Source organism: Anomaloglossus baeobatrachus, chromosome 10 (genome assembly GCF_048569485.1).
Source record: "Anomaloglossus baeobatrachus isolate aAnoBae1 chromosome 10, aAnoBae1.hap1, whole genome shotgun sequence".
In the NCBI taxonomy this organism is placed as follows: domain Eukaryota; kingdom Metazoa; phylum Chordata; class Amphibia; order Anura; family Aromobatidae; genus Anomaloglossus; species Anomaloglossus baeobatrachus.
In genome coordinates this window covers 194,292,374-194,312,480 of record NC_134362.1, presented here as the reverse complement: position 1 = coordinate 194,312,480, position 20,107 = coordinate 194,292,374, and positions in this window count along the sequence as shown.

Sequence of the window (20,107 nt, the reverse complement as noted above, 5' to 3'; positions counted from 1 at the left end):
CTCTATCCGGCACTCAGGAAGCAGACGCTCTATCCGGCACTCAGGAAGCAGACGCTCTATCCGGCACTCAGGAAGCAGACGCTCTATCCGGCACTCAGGAAGCAGACGCTCTATCCGGCACTCAGGAAGCAGACGCTCTATCCGGCACTCAGGAAGCAGACGCTCTATCCGGCACTCAGGAAGCAGACGCTCTATCCGGCACTCAGGAAGCAGACGCTCTATCCGGCACTCAGGAAGCAGACGCTCTATCCGGCACTCAGGAAGCAGACGCTCTATCCGGCACTCAGGAAGCAGACGCTCTATCCGGCACTCAGGAAGCAGACGCTCTATCCGGCACTCAGGAAGCAGACGCTCTATCCGGCACTCAGGAAGCAGACGCTCTATCCGGCACTCAGGAAGCAGACGCTCTATCCGGCACTCAGGAAGCAGACGCTCTATCCGGCACTCAGGAAGCAGACGCTCTATCCGGCACTCAGGAGGCAGAAGCTCTATCCGGCACTCAGGAAGCAGACGCTCTATCCGGCACTCAGGAAGCAGACGCTCTATCCGGCACTCAGGAAGCAGACGCTCTATCCGGCACTCAGGAAGCAGACGCTCTATCCGGCACTCAGGAAGCAGACGCTCTATCCGGCACTCAGGAAGCAGACGCTCTATCCGGCACTCAGGAAGCAGACGCTCTATCCGGCACTCAGGAAGCAGACGCTCTATCCGGCACTCAGGAAGCAGAAGCTCTATCTGGCACTCAGGAAGCAGAAGCTCTATCCGGCACTCAGGAGGCAGAAGCTCTATCCGGCACTCAGGAGGCAGAAGCTCTATCCGGCACTCAGGAGGCAGAAGCTCTATCCAGCACTCAGGAGGCAGAAGCTCTATCCGGCACTCAGGAGGCAGAAGCTATATCCGGCACTCAGGAAGCAGAAGCTATATCCGGCACTCAGGAGGCAGAAGCTCTATCCGGCACTCAGGAGGCAGAAGCTCTATCCGGCACTCAGGAAGCAGAAGCTATATCCGGCACTCAGGAGGCAGAAGCTATATCCGGCACTCAGGAAGCAGAAGCTATATCCGGCACTCAGCCCTAAAATCCAGAACTTTATAGGGGTGAAGGCGGTTGATAATGGTGATCAGCAGCCTGAACACACAGCAGATTATCACAAGCTAGCAGGAATTAACTCCTGCTGTACTGGAGAGCAGTGAATCCAGTCCCAGTCGACGCCCAAGACAGGCTGTGCAACTAAGGGATTCCAGGCTGCTTGTCGGACCCTGCAGTGTGAACAGAGTCTGACGCCGCCATGACACCCAGCAAGTGCAAGGCTGAACACAGTATGACAAAATGAGTTGGATACAGTCCTAGGAGACCTCAGAGTGTTACACTCGTCTTTTCAGTGCAATTAAAGTACTTGACATCCGCTGCAAATTAATTTACCTAAACATAATGTTTGGGGGGGGAAAAATTGACAAAGCTGCTGAATTTTAAACAAACATTCACTCATCTCTTCTCTGTCCACTGTATCAATCTTTCTCTCATTTGTCTATTAATCGATTTATATATCTAGTGACAGAATTTAATAACTTATCAGTTTACCTGTCAATCTATTTATATATTTGTTTATCAAATGTATCACAGTTATTTGTATATGTGCCACCCCCACGTCAGCAGCCGGGCTGCTCGCATCCGGATCCGTGGTGGCTCGAGGGGCGTCCGGACCCGTGGGTCGTGCGGCCACTCAAATGATTGGGGGTATTTACAGGGGATTATGAATTTAGAGTTCGGGACGCCACCCGTGGTGTGTGGTAAGGTGGAGTACCATTACTGCTTTTAGGGAGTACCCGGGGTGATGATGGGGGCAGCCAGGTGTTGCAACCCTCCACGGGTAGGGGGGGATGCCCTGGGACTCGGTGATGGTGGGGAAGTGCCGTTGGGGGATGACAGGGTCACTTGCGTACTCACTCAGTTCATAAAGCTGACACCGACAACTTGGTAAACCAAAGTTCTGGACACCGCTGCCGCTGAGGGGAGCTAGTTTGGGTCCCGTTCCCGATGGTGTTGCCAGATGATCTGTGACCTCTTTCCTGGCACTTTGTCTACTTTTTAGTTGGCACCGGTAGCGTAAAACTAATCGGGTCCCGCTCCCCACTGTGGCTAACTGTGGGAGCTTGCTCTCAGGGTTCACGCTTGGGATTTCCTGGACCGTTTTGTGGAAAGTCCTATCCCCCTCGTTGCGCTAGTACCTCAATTTTGGAGCAGATGGAGAGAGGATCTTGAAGGCTCCATTCTGGTCAGGTGAATTGTCAGGTTGCCTGAAGCTCCTCCCTGACCTAGGGTCCACGTACCCAGTCGTGCGCTGGTCTCAGCCCGGTGATGGTAAAAGGCCGCCGGCTGTCCTCCTCGACAGTTCCGTGCCCCTTGTCATGATCTCCTGCGACCGGAGGTCCAGCTCCTCTAGGCCCAGACCACCGTCTGCCACCTAGTTACTTCCAAGGAGCCCGGCTTCTGACCTCCTCTCTCCTTCACCTCCAACACTTCACTGGCCTACTCCTGACACTCCTGACCTCCCCTTACCAATCTCCCAAGTGGGCGACCCTATTCCACTCAGGCCGTCCATTGGTGTGTCTGGTGGGTGTGGTGCAGAGTGTTCCTAGGATTTTGATTAGCTGGTTTTGGCAACTCCACAAGTTGGGGGACCCGTAACCAAGGAGGAGGTGGATATTGCACAGAAGGGCAGATTGCACAATACCGTGTGACGAACTGATAGGCCAGGGCGTCACATATGTTTATAGTAATCACAGTATCTCTCAAATCTATTGTTTTTATCATATTCCATCTATCAATCTCTGTATATATCCATCTATCTCTCTCATATCTGTCAAGGATCTCCCATCCTTTTAGAGATGTTTAACAGGTTTTAAATCTAAGTCCCACAATGCCTTGTGAGACTCTGGGTTTCTAAACATATTTGCTTTCTTTTGTTGCAGCAAGGGTTAAGAATACTTTCCTTGCTGGTAGTTCCTGGTTAGTTCGACCTCAGATACAGCGAGTTTGTGACCATTTGCCTTCCCTTTAAATAGTCACATATTCCATAAACTGATGCCGGTTATAAAATCTTATCATTCTGAACTGACCACCTTGGAGAGAGGAAGCTTTTGGAGCTGTGTTGCCTGCAGCCCTGGTGTTTGGCTGCAGCAGTGAATTTTGTTTTATATTGTATTTGTTTATGACTCTATATCCCATATCTATCTATTGTATCTGTCTGTCTATCTATTGAATGTCTATTTATCATCTATGTATCCATCTGTCACAAGGGTCTCCCATCCTTTTGGCGTCGTGTGACAGATTTGGGATCTGAGTGTCACATTGCCTTGTGATACTCTGGGTTTTTAAACATATTTGCTTTCTTTTGTTGCAGCAAGAGTTAAGGATTCTTTCCTTTCTGGTAGTACCTGGTTAGTTCAACCTCAGGTGCAGCCAGTTAGTGACCATTCCTCTTCTCTTTAAATAGTCACATGTTCCATCACCTGATGCCAGTAATAGAATTGCATTTCTTATGAACTGACCATGTTGGAGAGAGGAATCTGTTGGAGCTGTGTTGTCTGCAGCCCTTGTGTTTGGCTGCAGCAGTGACGTTTGTTACATATTCTTTTTGTTTATGACACTATATCCCATATCTATCTATTTATCTCATATCTATCTATTTTATTGTATACGTCTCTCTGTCTATTGAATGTCTATTTATCTATCTATCATCTATGTATCTGTCACAAGAATCTCCTTTTCTTGGAAGACTTGTGGATGGATGGATAGATGGGGATGTCCTGTGCATGGTGCAACACAGAGGTTACAATGGAGATGGAGAGGAATTCCCTTATGCTAGGGCGAGGTTAGACGATTCCCCTCCTGACACTAACTTGTGTCTGCTCCCTAACATCTCTAAGCGGGTCCTCCCCCCCCCCACCACCACCATCACGTGCCTAGTCCCTAGCTAGCCCTTCACTCATCTGATGGGATCTAAGTCTCACACTTCCTTGTGAGACTCTGGGTTTCTAAACACATTTGCTTTTTTTTTTCTTGCTGCAAGGGTTAAAGATTCTTTTCTTGCTGGTAGTTTCTGGTTAGTTTGATCTCAGGGGCAGTCGGTTTGTGACTATTCGTCTTCTCTTTAAATAGTGACATTTCTCTTTAAATAGTCACATTTTCCATCACTTAATGCTAGTGATAGAATCTCATCATTCTGAACTGACCACCTTAGAGAGAGGAAGCTTTTGTAAACTGTTGGAGCCATGTTGCCTGCAGCCCTGATGTTTGGCTGCAGCAGTTAAGCTTGTTATATATCCTTTTTGTCTATGTTCCCCTGTCTATCTTCCTTTCCTTTTGTTTTATTAAGGCAGTGGTGAAGTCTAGTGCAATTATTGGCCTTTGCTCTAGCCAGGATGAGTGAAGGGCTAGCTAGGGACTAGGCACGTGATGGTGGTGGGGGGGGGGGGGAAGGACCCGCTTAGGGATGTTAGGGAGCTGACACAAGTTAGTGTCAGGAGGGGAATCGTCTAACCTCGCCCTAGCATAAGAGAATTCCTCTCCATCTCCATTGTAACCTCTGTGTTGCACCGTGCACAGGACATCCCCATCTATCCATCCATCCATCCAAATGCCTCTAACTCGTTTCTTGATTTTCGACATGCACATATCACTATATAATGATGTATCCTCAGATATTTTGGCGCTTTCCTCCACTTTTCTCTTGTAAATATAAAAGTAACCGTCATGCACCAGAGACATAAATTTGCGCCGTTGTCATCGCGGCTGAGATACGGCTCCTCTCCAGGTCGCCTCTTCTCAAGGTCAGCGTTTTCCGAGACTCTACGCTCCGTCTCCATGTTTTCTTCGCCGCCGGTGTTTGCAGCATAAATCCTGGGACCTGACAAACTTTATGATAGGATGATTTATGATTTGTCTCTGCCGGCATCCTACAACGTCCCCACCATGCCACGCTCCGGCGAGCTGTCACACGTGTCAATAGGATCCTCAGACAATAAGGTGCAAACTTTTCCCTCTGCCTTTTGGGGAAAAAGACGCGAAAGGAGCAGAAATAATTCATCTCGCGGAGAGAAAATGCAGGGCAGCAACCATGGATGTGAATCAAACCCACGGCAAACATGAACCCTTTATATAGGGATCCGGCCAATCCATGCATAATTTACTACTACTAATCTCAGGGTTATTTAACCTCTTCCTGACTGCAGCTGACATTTGCAAATCCTATCATGTGCTATTTCTAAAACCAATATCTTACGTGCTACAGGGATTTTTGTATTCCTGGCGTTTACTGCCACCTGTTTACCCCCTAAAGCAACACCCCTGCTTATAAGTTACTTTACTAGTTACTTAAAGTGAACGGTCACCAAGTTTTAGCTCTCCCATCTGAAAGCAGAATAATTTAGGGGCAGAGACCCCGCTTCCAGTTATGTTTCACTTACTGGGCTGCTTGCTGCAGTTTTGATAAAATCACAGTTTTATCAGCAGGAGAACTAGTAAACCTGCTGCAGCCACACCCCCATCACTGATTGGCAGCTTTCTGCCTATGCACAGTTTAGAGAGAAAGCAGCGAATCGTGGTGTGGGCGGGCTTATTCACAACTTTCTGCCTATGCAGAGTGTACAGCGAAAGCAGCCAGTCTTGTGGGCAGAGTTATTGACAGCTTTCTGCCTATGCAGAGTGTACAGTGAAAGCAATCAATCAGTAGCATGGGCTGGGGTTATACAGTGTTCAGCATTCAGAGCTCTGCTAAATTTTCAGTAGATTAAACAGTTGATATTTGGAAATCCTATCATGTCCCAGTTCTAAAACGAATATCTTATGTGCTACAGGGAGTTTTGGATTCCTGGCGTTTACTGACACCTGTTTACCCCCTAAAGCAATATGCGAGCCAGCATTAAAGGGACGGACACGGCCAAGAGCGTGAAGGGGCTAAGAAGGACTATCCATTGGACTTCTAATGCTGGAAACATAGAAAGAGCAGTATAAAATGTAAGTGTAAAGAAGTAGGATTGTACACTGGATTTCTAGCCATAAAAAGGGCATTATAAGAGAAAGAAAGAGAGGGAGAAAGAGAGAAAGAGAAAGAGAGGGAGAAATAGAGAGAGAAAGTGAGAGTGAGAAAGAGAAAGAGAAAAGAGAAAAAGAAAGGAAGAAAAAAGAGAAAAGAAAAACAGAAAGAGAGAGATAGAAAGAGAGAAACAGAAAAAGAAAGAGAAAGAGAGAGAAGGAAAGAGAGAGAAGAGAGAAAGTGAGAGTGAGACAGAGAAAGAGAAAGAGAAAAAGAAAGGAAGAAAAAAGAGAAAAGAAAAACAGAAAGAGAGAGAAAGAAAGAGAGAAACAGAAAAAGAAAGAGAAAGAGAGAGAAGGAAAGAGAGAAAGAAAGAGAAAGAGAGAGAAAGAAAAAGAAAGAGGAAACAGTGAGTGAAAGTGAAAGAAAGAGAGAAAGAGAGAGAAAGAGAGAGAGAAACAGAAAAAGAAAGAGAGAGAAGGAAAGAGAGAGAAGGAAAGAGAGAGAAAGAGAGAGAGAAAGAAAGAGAAAGAAAGAGAAAGAAAGAGAAAGAAAAAGAAAGAGGAAACAGTGAGTGAAAGTGAAAGAAAGAGAGAAAGAGAGAGAAAGAGAGAGAGAAACAGAAAAAGAAAGAGAGAAAAGGAAAGAGAGAGAAGGAAAGAGAGAGAAAGAGAGAGAGAAAGAAAGAGAAAGAAAGAGAAAGAAAGAGAAAGAAAGAGAAAGAAAAAGAAAGAGGAAACAGTGAGTGAAAGTGAAAGAAAGAGAGCGAGAAAGAGAAAGAGAGAGAGAAACAGAAAAAGAGAAAGAGAGAAAGAGAGAGAAAGAGAGAAAGAGAGAGAAAGAGAGAGAAAGAGAAAGAGAGAGACAGAAAGAATGAGAAAGAGAATAAGAGCAAGAGAAAGAAAAAGAAAGAGAGAAAGAGAAAGAGAGAAAGAGAGAGAAAGAAAGAAAGAAAGAGGAAGGGAGAGAGGACATCCTTTGGATGATGCTTTTGAAGTTCTTGAGGAGACTCGATGATGGAGGCCGTTGCCCCTTCTGCTCTCCTTACATTTCCCCCCTTTGTACCAGTAATGGATCCCATCGGTCTCTCCATCCCGGGGATGACGGCACATATATATATTTTTACTCTTCCCCTTATTACGGAGCGTGAGTGACTGGATGGTTGTATCTCCGGCCGCTTCCCTATAAACATGTTCGGCTAACCCGCGGATGATGTGTGGCTGCCGTTCTCAGAAGACAGCTTATTCTGTACGATATAATTCCTGGTGACAGCGAGGACAGTTATATCAATTGTGGCACATGTATTTAATTTCATCTAAGCCTCAATATTTCTCCTCTTTATGCCAAAGGCTTATTCCTGTCTGGAGTGTTCGGCTTATCGCAGGTAGAACCCAACAATATAATTTACAGCGCATCTTGAAAGTAAGCCGACAAAGTTTAGTAAGAATCAGAGGGAAAAAATGAAGATATTTCCAAGGAGCCGGCTCCTGTACACAGCCAGGGGCGGCCGGTTTTTGCTTTTCTTGGTCTCAATATAAGTCACATAAAGTAGATGATTAATGAATCTGAATAGTGGAACAAAATGGATATTAAAATCCTTAGTACTCAAATTCCAATAAGAACATTGTAGAAGTGATAATATCATGAGGGGTAAAAGGAGTAATACCATGAGGGGTAAAAGGGGTAATACCATGAGAGGTAAAAGGGGTAATACCATGAGGGGTAAAAGGAGTAATACCATGAGGGATAAAAGTGATAATATCATGAGGGGTAAAAGGGGTAATATCATGGGTGTAAAAGGGGTAATATGAGCGAGCAAGGAGCTGTTCAGATTGCAGATTCTGACACTCCGCCCTATGGCTTCTCTGGGATCAACACAGGCAGACTCAGGCATAGACCTGCTGTGTGCTAATTCATTGGCAGACAAGCAAGAGTTAACCTCTGCTGGTCTGCTTGCTCCTTTGATCACGTGTTGTGGAGAGGCCTATTACGTCTGCTACTCTCCTATTAATGCTGGTTGAAACGTTCCACCCATGCCAGCTATAGTTTATATGTTGATCTATGAGGTGTGGTGTCCCTTAAAAGTTGTGTTCTTTCCTTGGAGCAGTTGTGGAGTTTACCCCTGTTGTTTTGTACTTCCTTCCTGCTCTTGTTTTCCTCCTGAATCTCTTATTGTGTCTTTATGTGTGTGCACGCATTGTGTGACAGAGATTTTGTTTTTTCCCTTGTCTGTCTTTATCTCTGATTTTCATCCCCCTCCTGTCCTGTCCTTCCTTGGGGAGGGGGAATAAGATCATGAAAGGTCAGGAGCAGGGCCAGGAAGGAAACTCAGACATCTCCACCATCAGGAGTATCCCTGGAGGAGGAGGAATCAGATCAGGACTGGTAAGGAGCTGGTCCAGGAAGGAGACTCAAGCCTCTCCACCATCAGGAGTATCCCTGTGAGAATAGGAATCAGATCAGGGCTGGTGAGGAGCTGGGCTAGGAAGGAGAACTCAGGCATCTCCACCATCAGGAGTATCCCTGGGGGAGAAGGAATCCGATCTGGACTGGTCAGGAGCAGGGCCAGGAATGAGACTCAGGCGTCTCCACCATCAGGAGTATTCCTGGGGGAGGAGAAATCAGATCAAGACTGGTCAGGAGCAGGGACAGGAATGAGACTCAGGCATCTCCACCATCAGGAGTATCCCTGGGGGAGGAGAAATCAGATCAAGACTGGTCAGGAGCAGGGCCAGGAATGAGACTCAGGCGTCTCCACCATCAGGAGTATCCCTGGGGGAGGAGAAATCAGATCAAGACTGGTCAGGAGCAGGGCCAGGAAGGAGACTCATGCCTCTTCCACCATCAGGAGTATCCCTGAGGATAGGGATAGCACAGGGCCCCTAGTTTGAGGGACAGCTTGGGAGCCTCACTACCCAGCTATCCCATAGTCATTGTAATAGGAGCCTGGTGGGAAATATTCAGTTTTCCTGCAGCACCCCTAGAGGAAAAGGTAAGTATTACGCCACGTTGATTTCAATCAATGAGTTTTCTGTCTAATGCAGGAAGGGTCAGGTTGTCCAATCCCAATCCTTAAAGGGAACCTCAAAAATCTGGTATTATCTAAATAATAAAAAAATTACATATTTTGCTCATAGATTCCCTTGTCGGAGTTTGCTTATTTTGCATGTGAGGTGTGAATTGGTGCAGACAAGTCAATATTAAAGGGGTTGCACCATGTTTGGCTCCCCTTCCCACAAGCTAAAGCAGATAGTTGCATACCCAGAGCTCTTGCATTGAACAACCACTATAATTGTTGACGTGTAATACCCCATTATCCCCTGTAGTAGTCGCTGTTGATCAGTTTTTTAGATTTTTAATCCAGACCCGGTCGTCTTTAAATAAAAATGGAGATGGGAGGAATTCAACACAATAAACAGATCATCAATATAGGAACGTCAGCCCAATACCGAAGAATAGGCGATCATCAGAGCACCGCATGTTTGCGCATTAATGAAGGATCTATTTATTCCATCATTTAAGGATAATTAATTTTAATGGATAATTGTGTCTTCATTAAACCCATTATTACGTGATAAGTGATTAGTGAACGTACAACTCTCAACTCCTGATCCTATAACGCCCCCTCCCCCGGCTCTCACCAGTCCTGCATTCTCTTATTCTTCATGATTTTCAAATAGGGTCATTAACATAGTAATATCCTAAAAAACCTAAAGCAAATGAACAAAAAAAACATTTTAGCAGTTGCTAGTGATGAGCGGGCACTACCATGCTCGGGTGCTCAGTACTGGTAACTAGTGATGAGCGGGCACTACCATGCTCGGGTGCTCAGTACTGGTAACTAGTGATGAGCGGGCACTACCATGCTCGGGTGCTCAGTACTGGTAACTAGTGATGAGCGGGCACTACCATGCTCAGGTGCTCAGTATTCGTAACTAGTGATGAGCGGGCACTACCATGCTCAGGTGCTCAGTACTCGTAACTAATGATGAGCGGGCACTACCATGCTCGGGTGCTCAGTACTGGTAACTAGTGATGAGCGGGCTCTACCATGCTCGGGTGCTCAGTACTGGTAACTAGTGATGAGTGGGCACTACCATGCTCAGGTGCTCAGTACTCGTAACTAGTGACGAGCGGGCACTACCATGCTCGGGTGCTCAGTACTGGTAACTAGTGATGAGCGGGCACTACCATGCTCGGGTGCTCAGTACTCGTAACTAGTGACGAGCGGGCACTACCATGCTCGGGTGCCCAGTACTCGTAACTAGTGACGAGTGGGCACTACCATGCTCGGGTGCTCAGTACTCGTAACTAGTGATGAGCGGGCACTACCATGCTCGGGTGCTCAGTACTGGTAACTAGTGATGAGCGGGCACTACCATGCTCGAGTGCGCAGTACTCATAACTAGTGATGAGCGGGCACTACCATGCTCGGGTGCTCAGTACTCATAGCTAGTGATGAGCGGGCACTACCATGCTCGGGTGCTCAGTACTCATAGCTAGTGATGAGCGGGCACTACTATGCTCGGGTGCTCTGTACTCGTAACTAGTGATGAGCGGGCAATAGCATGCTCGGGGGCTCAGTACTCGTAACTAGTGATGAGCGGGCAATACCATGCTCGGGTGCTCAGTACTCATAGCTAGTGATGAGCGGGCACTACCATGCTCGGGGGCTCAGTACTCGTAACTAGTGATGAGCGGGCACTACCATGCTCAGGTGCTCAGTACTCGTAACTAGTGATGAGCGGGCAATAGCATGCTCGGGGGCTCAGTACTCGTAACTAGTGATGAGCGGGCACTACCATGCTCGGGTGCTCAGTACTCGTAACTAGTGATGAGTGGACACTACCATGCTCGGGTGATCAATACTCGTAACTAGTGATGAGCTGGCACTACCATGCTCGGGTGCTCTGTACTGGTAACTAGTGATGAGCGGGCACTACCATGCTCGGGTGCTCGGTACTCGTAACTAGTGATGAGCGGGCACTACCATGCTCAGGTGCTCAGTACTGGTAACTAGTGATGAGCTGGCACTACCATGCTCGGGTGCTCAGTACTCGTAACTAGTGATGAGCGGGCAATAGTATGCTCGGGGGCTCAGTACTGGTAACTAGTGATGAGCGGGCACTACCATGCTCGGGTGCTCAGTACTCGTAACTAGTGATGAGTGGACACTACCATGCTCGGGTGATCAATACTCGTAACTAGTGATGAGCTGGCACTACCATGCTCGGGTGCTCTGTACTGGTAACTAGTGATGAGCTGGCACTACCATGCTCGGGTGCTCTGTACTGGTAACTAGTGATGAGCGGGCACTACCATGCTCGGGTGCTCAGTACTGGTAACTAGTGATGAGTGGGCACTACCATGCTCGGGTGCTCGGTACTCGTAACTAGTGATGAGCGGGCACTACCATGCTCAGGTGCTCAGTACTGGTAACTAGTGATGAGCTGGCACTACCATGCTCGGGTGCTCAGTACTGGTAACTAGTGATGAGCGGGCACTACCATGCTCAGGTGCTCAATACTTGTAACTAGTGATGAGCGGGCACTACCATGCTCGGGTGCTCAGTACTGGTAACTAGTGATGAGCGGGCACTACCATGCTCGGGTGCTCCGTACTCGTAACTAGTGATGAGCGGGCACTACCATGCTCGGGTGCTCAGTACTGGTAACTAGTGATGAGTGGGCACTACCATGCTCAGGTGCTCAGTACTGGTAACTAGTGATGAGCGGGCAATACCATGCTCAGGTGCTCAGTACTGGTAACTAGTGATGAGTGGGCACTACCATGCTCAGGTGCTCAGTACTGGTAACTAGTGATGAGTGGGCACTACCATGCTCAGGTGCTCAGTACTGGTAACTAGTGATGAGTGGGCACTACCATGCTCGGGTGCTCCGTACTCGTAACTAGTGATGAGCGGGCACTACCATGCTCGGGTGCTCAGTACTGGTAACTAGTGATGAGCGGGCACTACCATGCTCGGGTGCTCCGTACTCGTAACTAGTGATGAGCGGGCACTACCATGCTCGGGTGCTCCGTACTCGCAACTAGTGATGAGCGGGCACTACCATGCTCAGGTTCTCAGTACTCGTAACTAGTGATGAGCGGGCACTACCATACTCGGGTGCTCAATACTTGTAACTAGTGATGAGTGGGCACTACCATGCTCGGGTGCTCAGTACTGGTAACTAGTGATGAGCGAGCACTACCATGCTCAGGTGCTCAGTACTCGTAACTAGTGATGAGCTGGCACTACCATGCTCAGGTGCTCAATACTTGTAACTAGTGATGAGTGGGCACTACCATGCTCGGGTGCTCAGTACTGGTAACTAGTGATGAGCGAGCACTACCATGCTCGGATGCTCAGTACTCGTAACTAGTGGTGAGCGGGCACTACCATACTCGGGTGCTCAATACTTGTAACTAGTGATGAGTGGGCACTACCATGCTCGGGTGCTCAGTACTGGTAACTAGTGATGAGCGAGCACTACCATGCTCAGGTGCTCAGTACTCGTAACTAGTGATGAGCTGGCACTACCATGCTCAGTTGCTCAATACTTGTAACTAGTGATGAGCGGGCACTACCATGCTCGGGTGCTCCGTACTCGTAACTAGTGATGAGCGGGCACTACAATGCTCGGGTGCTCAGTTCTGGTAACTAGTGATGATAGAGCACTACCATGCTTGGGTTCTCAGTACTCGTAACTAGTGATGAGTGGGCACTACCATGCTCAGGTGCTCAGTACTCGTAACTAGTGATGAGTGGGCACTACCATGCTCGGGTGCTCGGTACTGGTAACTAGTTATGAGCGAGCACTACCATGCTCGGATGCTCAGTACTCGTAACTAGTGGTGAGCGGGCACTACCATGCTCGGGTGCTCAGTACTGGTATCTAGTGATGAGCGGGCACTACCATGCTCGGGTGCTCAGTACTGGTAACTAGTGATGAACGGGCACTACCATGCTCGGGTGCTCAGTACTGGTAACTAGTGATGATCGGGCACTACCATGCTCGGGTACTCAGTACTAGTAGCTAGTGATGAGCGGGCACTACCATGCTCGGGTGCTCAGTACTCGTAACTAGTGATGAGCGGGCACTACCATGCTCGGGTGCTCAGTACTGGTAACTAGTGATGAGTGGGCACTACCATGCTCGCTCAGGTTCTCAGTTCTTGTAACAAGTGATGACTGGGCACTACCATGCTCGGGTGCTCAGTGCTCGTAACTAGTGATGAGTGAGACACTAGTCCCACTACTACAATAAAACAAATCAAGGAGCATGAAGACAAACAGGTGGGGAAAGACACAACAAAAATTTATCCTTAGTTTCTTCTGCAGGAAACTTCACAGCTGCAACTGAAACAACACCACAGCTTCTCCAGAGACATGTTCTTTCAAAGTGGTGAGTATAGTAGATCCATCACTGGCACGGAGTAAAGCCAGGAGTGGGGTATATATAGTGGAAGGCACAATGACAAGATGCTACAGCTGTGATTAAGGCTGTGCGTAATCTTAGCCAGAAGGGAAAGGGTTCTTAACCCATTCAGCATCAAATGAAAGTAAATCTACTCCAATACAAGATGTAACTTGTGGATGCGACACCAGCTAAGTACTGGTCGTCATCGGTCCAATTAAGGATGAATGGAGCGGCCATGTGCATGATCAACCATGGCCTGATTGAAATGAGGCTCCTTTGGTGAGATCCCCATTTCTCAAGGTTGGTGGAGGTCACAGTGGTCAAAACACCTATCCCATAGATGGGGGGGTTGCGATCAAATTCAGTACAACCCCTTTAAGGCCAGATTTAGTCAAGACCATAGGAAAGTGAGATATCCTTCAAAACGTTTATGGAATTTCACATTTCAGGCTTCCTCGTCGCTCTTCCTCTCACATCCACATTGGACACGATGTAACCGATAGGTTGAAGCGTAGAATGTGGAACAAGGCACATAATGAAGTGTATACATTACCTCTAATAGCTATTGATCGGAGCTACATGTCTGATAAGATCCGTCATTATGCTGAATTGGTCGTACCTCTCTGTCTCGATACTTTAAATAACAATGTGCCGGCAAGAAGCCTTTAAATATTTCATCATTCCCGAATTTACTGGAACCCACGAGAAGTGGTTTATGCTGAGGCTGCAGATCCAGGTCCGTGCCGTGGATTTACTACCTGTAGTAACGGCTGCCATAGACCCCCTCGATGTGGTCTCCTGTATTTCATTTCGCACGGGAATAAAAAAGACGAAATTCCAATTTTACGACTTAATCTGGTGGCTTCATGAATTAACTAAAGCTTTTAGGGGGCATCAGCGGCTGGAGAAAACCTCAATGAGTTATAGGTTTGATACGAACGGGCGAAACGCAATAGCGCAAGAGAACATGATGTCCTACAAGTGGGCGCGAGGTACAAGAATATCGGCACTGTGGGGTCATCTGCTAAAGGCAAAACAAGTGGGCACCAGTGAGGTTTTTATGAGAAGACCACCAACAAGGAAAGGAAAAATGGTGTTCACCTTAGAGAAGAAGACATGACATCTGGTCTAGGTATAGGGGTGGTCTCCTCTAAAGTGTGGCTGGCTTTAGGAGAGGTCCCGAATTCTGTTTGATTTATATAGTGCACCATATTGTCATGCTAGGTATAAGAATGTACCAAGCGAACGTCGAAAGGGAAGGGAAACCCTGTGTCTGGGGAAGGGAAATATGGTGACTCCTGACCAAGCCTACCACTGGGCTCTGGGTTCCCTCACCATCCTAGATAGGTTCCTCACCTATGCGCCGAGCAGGATACCTGACCTTGGCTTCCCTCACCACCCTAGATAGGTTCCTCACCTATGCGCCGAGCAGGATACCTGACCCTGGCTTCCCTCACCACCCTAGATAGGTTTTGCACCTATGCGCTGAGCAGGATACCTGACCCTGGCTTCCCTCACCACCCTAGATAGGTTCCTCACCTATGCGCAGAGCAGGATACCTGACCCTGGCTTCCCTCACCACCCTAGATAGGTTCTGCACCTATGCGCTGAGCAGGATACCTGACCCTGGCTGCCCTCACCACCCTAGATAGATTCCACACCTATGCGCCGAGCAGGATACCTGGCCCTGGCATACCTCACCACCATAGATAGGTTCCACACCTATGCACCGAGCAGCATACCTGACCCTGGCTTCCCTCACCACCCTAGATAGGTTCCACACCTATGCACCAAGCAGCATACCTGACCCTGGCTTCCCTCACCACCCTAGATAGGTTCCACACCTATGCACCGAGCAGCATACCTGACCCTGGCTTCCCTCACCACCCTAGATAGGTTCCACACCTATGCACCGAGCAACATACCTGACCCTGGCTTCCCTCACCATCCTAGATAGGTTCCTCACCTATGCGCCGAGCAGGATACCTGACCCTGGCTTCCCTCACCACCCTAGATAGGTTTTGCACCTATGCGCCGAGCAGGATACCTGACCCTGGCTGACCCTGACCTGGGCTCTAAATAGGGAACGGATGGGATGAGCTCTTTGTTAACCCCACTACGCTCTAAAGAAGACACAAGGAGGACACACAGGGCTACAATGCATGAACTACAAATGCACAGATGACACCAATCAACAATCTAGATAGGTTCCACACCTATGCGCCGAGAAGGATACCTGACCCTGGCTTCCCTCACAATCCTAAATAGGTTCCACACCTATGCGCCGAGCAGGATACCTGACCCCTGGCTGACCCTGACCTGGGCCCTAGATAGGGAACAGGTGGGATGAGCTCTTTGTCAACCCCACTAAGCACTAAAGAAGACACAAAGGGTACACACAGAGGGACTATGCATGAACTACAAATCCACAGATGACACCAGTCAATGATCTAGATGGGTTCCACACCTATGCGCTGAGCGGACACCTGGCCCTGGCTTCCCTCACCATCCTAGATAGATTTTGCACCTATGTGCCGAGCTGGATACCTGACCCTAGGTTTTCCTTGTGCGGGCCCTAAACAGGGAACGGATGGGATGAGTTCTTCGTCAACCCCACTAAACACTAGAGAAGACACATGGAGGACACACAGGTGGAAAATGCATGAACTACTTATCCACAGAGGACACCAGTCAACGATCTAGATGGGTTCCACACCTATGTGCCGAGCAGCACACCTGGCCCTGGCTTCCCTCACCATCCTAAATAGGTTCCACATCTATGTGACGAGAAGGTTACCTGACCCCTAGGTAGGGAACAGATGGGATGAGCTCTTCGTCAACCCCACTAAGCACTATAGAAGACACAAGGGGGACACACATGGGGAAAATGGATGAACTACAAATCCACTGATGACACCGGTCAACGATCTAGATATGGTCCGCACCTATCCACCAAGTAGGATACCTACCCCTTGGTATCCCTAGTGCTGGGCCCTAAACAGGGAACGGATGGGATGAGTTCTTCGTCAACCCCACTAAACACTATAGAAGACACAAGGAGGACACACAGGGGGAAAATTCGTGAACTACTTATCCACAGATGACACCAGTCACCGACCTAGCTATGTTCCACACCTATGTGCCAAGAAGGATACGTGGCCGTGGCTGACCCTGACATGGGACCTAGGTAGGGAGCGGATGGGATGAGCTTTTCGTTAACTCCACTAGGCGCTAAAAGACACACAGGAAAAACAACTTATCTTCAGATGACATATGTACAGGAACTGCAACAACCACCAAGTTTTTCCAGATGTATGCAAGCTGACTGCTTACACTGACGACTTGATAAAGCCTCATGAAATATCACCAGTACTGTGTAATAAAAGGGAAGGCATACAAAGAAACAAGGGAAGTACTAATGAAAGGTAGCTGACAGGATGAGGAACTCCGCAGGGTCCTAAAGGGAAAAAAACAAGCAGAAATGATAGAAGGTCAGAGAGCAGTTTTTGCAGCCAAACACTGTGACCTTCTATAGCCAGACACCACAAGACTGTCTGTGACCTGTGACACACCAATGATACATATTCTTCTGCGCTGTTACAGATTGCCATCAGTTACTGTAACCAATGGGGCTCATAATCCAAATTAAAAACTTGTAGAAGAAACTGGAGACCCCAAAGCAAACCTATGCCAACAGGAGGAAAAAATGCAGAGTGAGTCGAGAAGTTGAATTTTAAAGTTGTCTAAAAATGTACTGCTTTGTCATGAAGTCAAAAGGATAGTTCGTTAATGTTTTCTCCCTCTGCTTTATACTGCAGCTCTGCTTACTCACACAGCATAAGCCCTCAGCACTCTTTCTGGAAAGTCGGTGCATGGAGAAAAGATTTTCCTTACTACAATGGAAATGCTTGGAAGAAGATTGCCATGAAGGTTTTGTATATATTGGTGCAACCGAGTCTCACTAATGGATGAACCTGGGTAAAAACTACCTATAACTGGCCACTTACATATAGCTGCATATATGTATAAACACACATAGCTCTACCGTGGATGCATTTTCTACAGACTTGGCTGTGAAGGTGTCATATGGGACAGTCATGTGGTTTCTGGCCACAGAAGGTCACAGCGTTTGGCTGCGCAGAATTTTCCCTGACTTTCCATTGTTCCTGCTGTCAGTATTCATTGGTATAGGTAGCTTTCCTGCTAGATTCATCTTTCTCCCTTTTGGATCCAGCAGGAGCCCAACCTCCACCCAGCTGTTGAGTGTCAGTATTTCCATGGTGTTTAAATACCCCTTCCTTCCTTTGGACTGGTGCTGGTGATATTTTCAGTTCCTTCAAGCCGAGGCTGCAAGCAGGTGGCTTGTACTCCTCTGTGGTATCATTACTGAAAGCTCTGCTGAACCTCTACCTGTCTTGTGTCTTCTATAGTTGTTTAGTGGGGTTGACGAAGAGCTCATCCTACACGTTCCCTATTTAGGGCCCAGCACTAGGGTCAGGTATCTGGCTTGGCGCATACTATCTAGTATGGTGAGGATCCCTAATAACCAGCAGTAGGTTTGGTCTCCCCCCTCCAGACCCCTTCCCTTACTTTTAGCTGCTGAGGTCATCCCATCAGTTTCCTATTTAGTGTCCAGCACTAGGGATATCTAGGTGTGTAACCTATCTAAGGTGGTGAGGTAGCCCAGAGACCAGCGGTAGGTTTGGTCAAGGGTCACCATCTCCCCCCTTCCGTAGACACAGGGGTCCCCTTCCCTTCCCTTATCTTTAGCTGCTGAGCTCATCTCATCCATTCCCTATTTAGGATCCAGCACTATGGATACCTAGGGTCAGGTATCCTGCTCGGCGCATAGGTGAGGAACCTTTCTAGGATGGTGAGGGACCAGTGGCAGGTTTGGTCAGGGGTCACCATCTCCCCCTTCTGTAGACACATTGGTCCCCTTCCCTTCCCTTTAGCTGCTGAGCTCATCCCACCCATTTTCTATTTAGTGTCCAGCACTAGGGCTACCAAGGGTCAGGTATTCTGCTCGGCACATAGGTGTGTAACCTATCTAGGGTGGTGAGGGACCCCAGTGACCAGCGGTAGGTTTGGTCATGGGTCATCATCTCCCCCTTCCCTTATTTTTAGCTGCTGAGCTCATCCGTTCCCTATTTAGGCTCAGCACTAGGGATACCTAGGGTCAGGTATCCTGCTCGGAGCATAGGTGCAGAACCCATCTAGGGTGGTGAGGAACCCCAGGGACCAGCGGTAGGTTTGGTCAGGGGTCACCATCCTCCCTTTCCCTAGACACAGGGGTCCCCTTCCCTTATCTTTAGCTGCTGAGCTCATCCGTTCCCTATTTAGGGTCCAGAAGTAGGGATACCTAGGGTCAGGTGTCCTGCTCGGAGCATAGGTGCAGAACCCATCTAGGGTGGTGAGGAACCCCAGGGACCAGCGGTAGGTTTGGTCAGGGGTCACCATCCTCCCTTTCCCTAGACACAAGGGTCCCCTTCCCTTTCGCTTGGTACTTCCCCGTACCTACCATGACAGAAGGTGACGATTACTACACGTTGGCGAATATTCCGGATTTTCCATACACGAATTTCCCACCAAGGAAAAGTCACATTTGACGTTCCTTTCGAACGTTTGCTAGTAAAGGCGTCTGATCCGGATGCCGCTCGGTAGATCAGACGCAGGTCTGCAGAGGGATAGTTTCATCTTTGTATGATCCGTCCCCCCCCTCCCCCGCTCTCTAATATGTCAATCGTAGCGGGTTGAAGACTTTGCTAATGTCCGATATTTTGTATTCATTTTCCGTCGACAGATGTCTGCGCGTTTGATTTTGACTCCTGGCTGGTTTCATGCACAATCCACAGTAGGAGCGAGCTTCGGGGTAAAATCTAATGAATTAATCTGGCAGAAAAGCTCCTTCTGATACACATAGATCTTTCTAACTATTGCAGAAAGGGGATTATTTGCGAGCTTGACTCCATCCTGCGCCTTCTGATTTACAAACCCTAATGTACAATCTTCACGCCGAGCATATGTTACCGGTGATGATGGAGGATAATTAGACTGTGGGATAGCAGAGACCAACGCTGGATTTCAGGAGGAAAAATAGTTTGCAAACTCGTGCCACTGTCTGGCGAATGTCAGCATTATGAGCGCGTGATTAGTAGTCTGTTGCGTTTGGTTGGACACCTCTGATCAACCAGTTATGGGGTATAAGGGGATAACCGGGGATTGGGGATCCTACACTGGCCCTCAGGCTAGGGGCTCCTAGCTGTCCCTTATGCAAGAGGTACTTCTGATGGTGAAGAGGTCTGGACCGTCTTCCTAGCCCTGATCCTGGCCAGCCCTACCTGTCCCTTATGCAGAGGTACTTATGATGGTGAAGAGGTCTGGACCGCCTTCCTAGCCCTGATCCTGGCCAGCCCTACCTATCTCTTATCCCAGAGGTACTTCTGATGTGAAGAGGTCTGGACCGCCTTCCTAGCCCTGCTACTGGCCAGTCCTACGTGTCCCTTTTCCCAGAGGTACTTCTGATGGTGAAGAGGCCTGGGCCGCCTTCCTAGCCCTGATCCTGGCAAGCCCTACCTGTCCCTTATCCCAGAGGTACTTCTGATGGTGAAGATGTCTGGACCACCTTCCTAGCCCTGATCCTGGCCAACC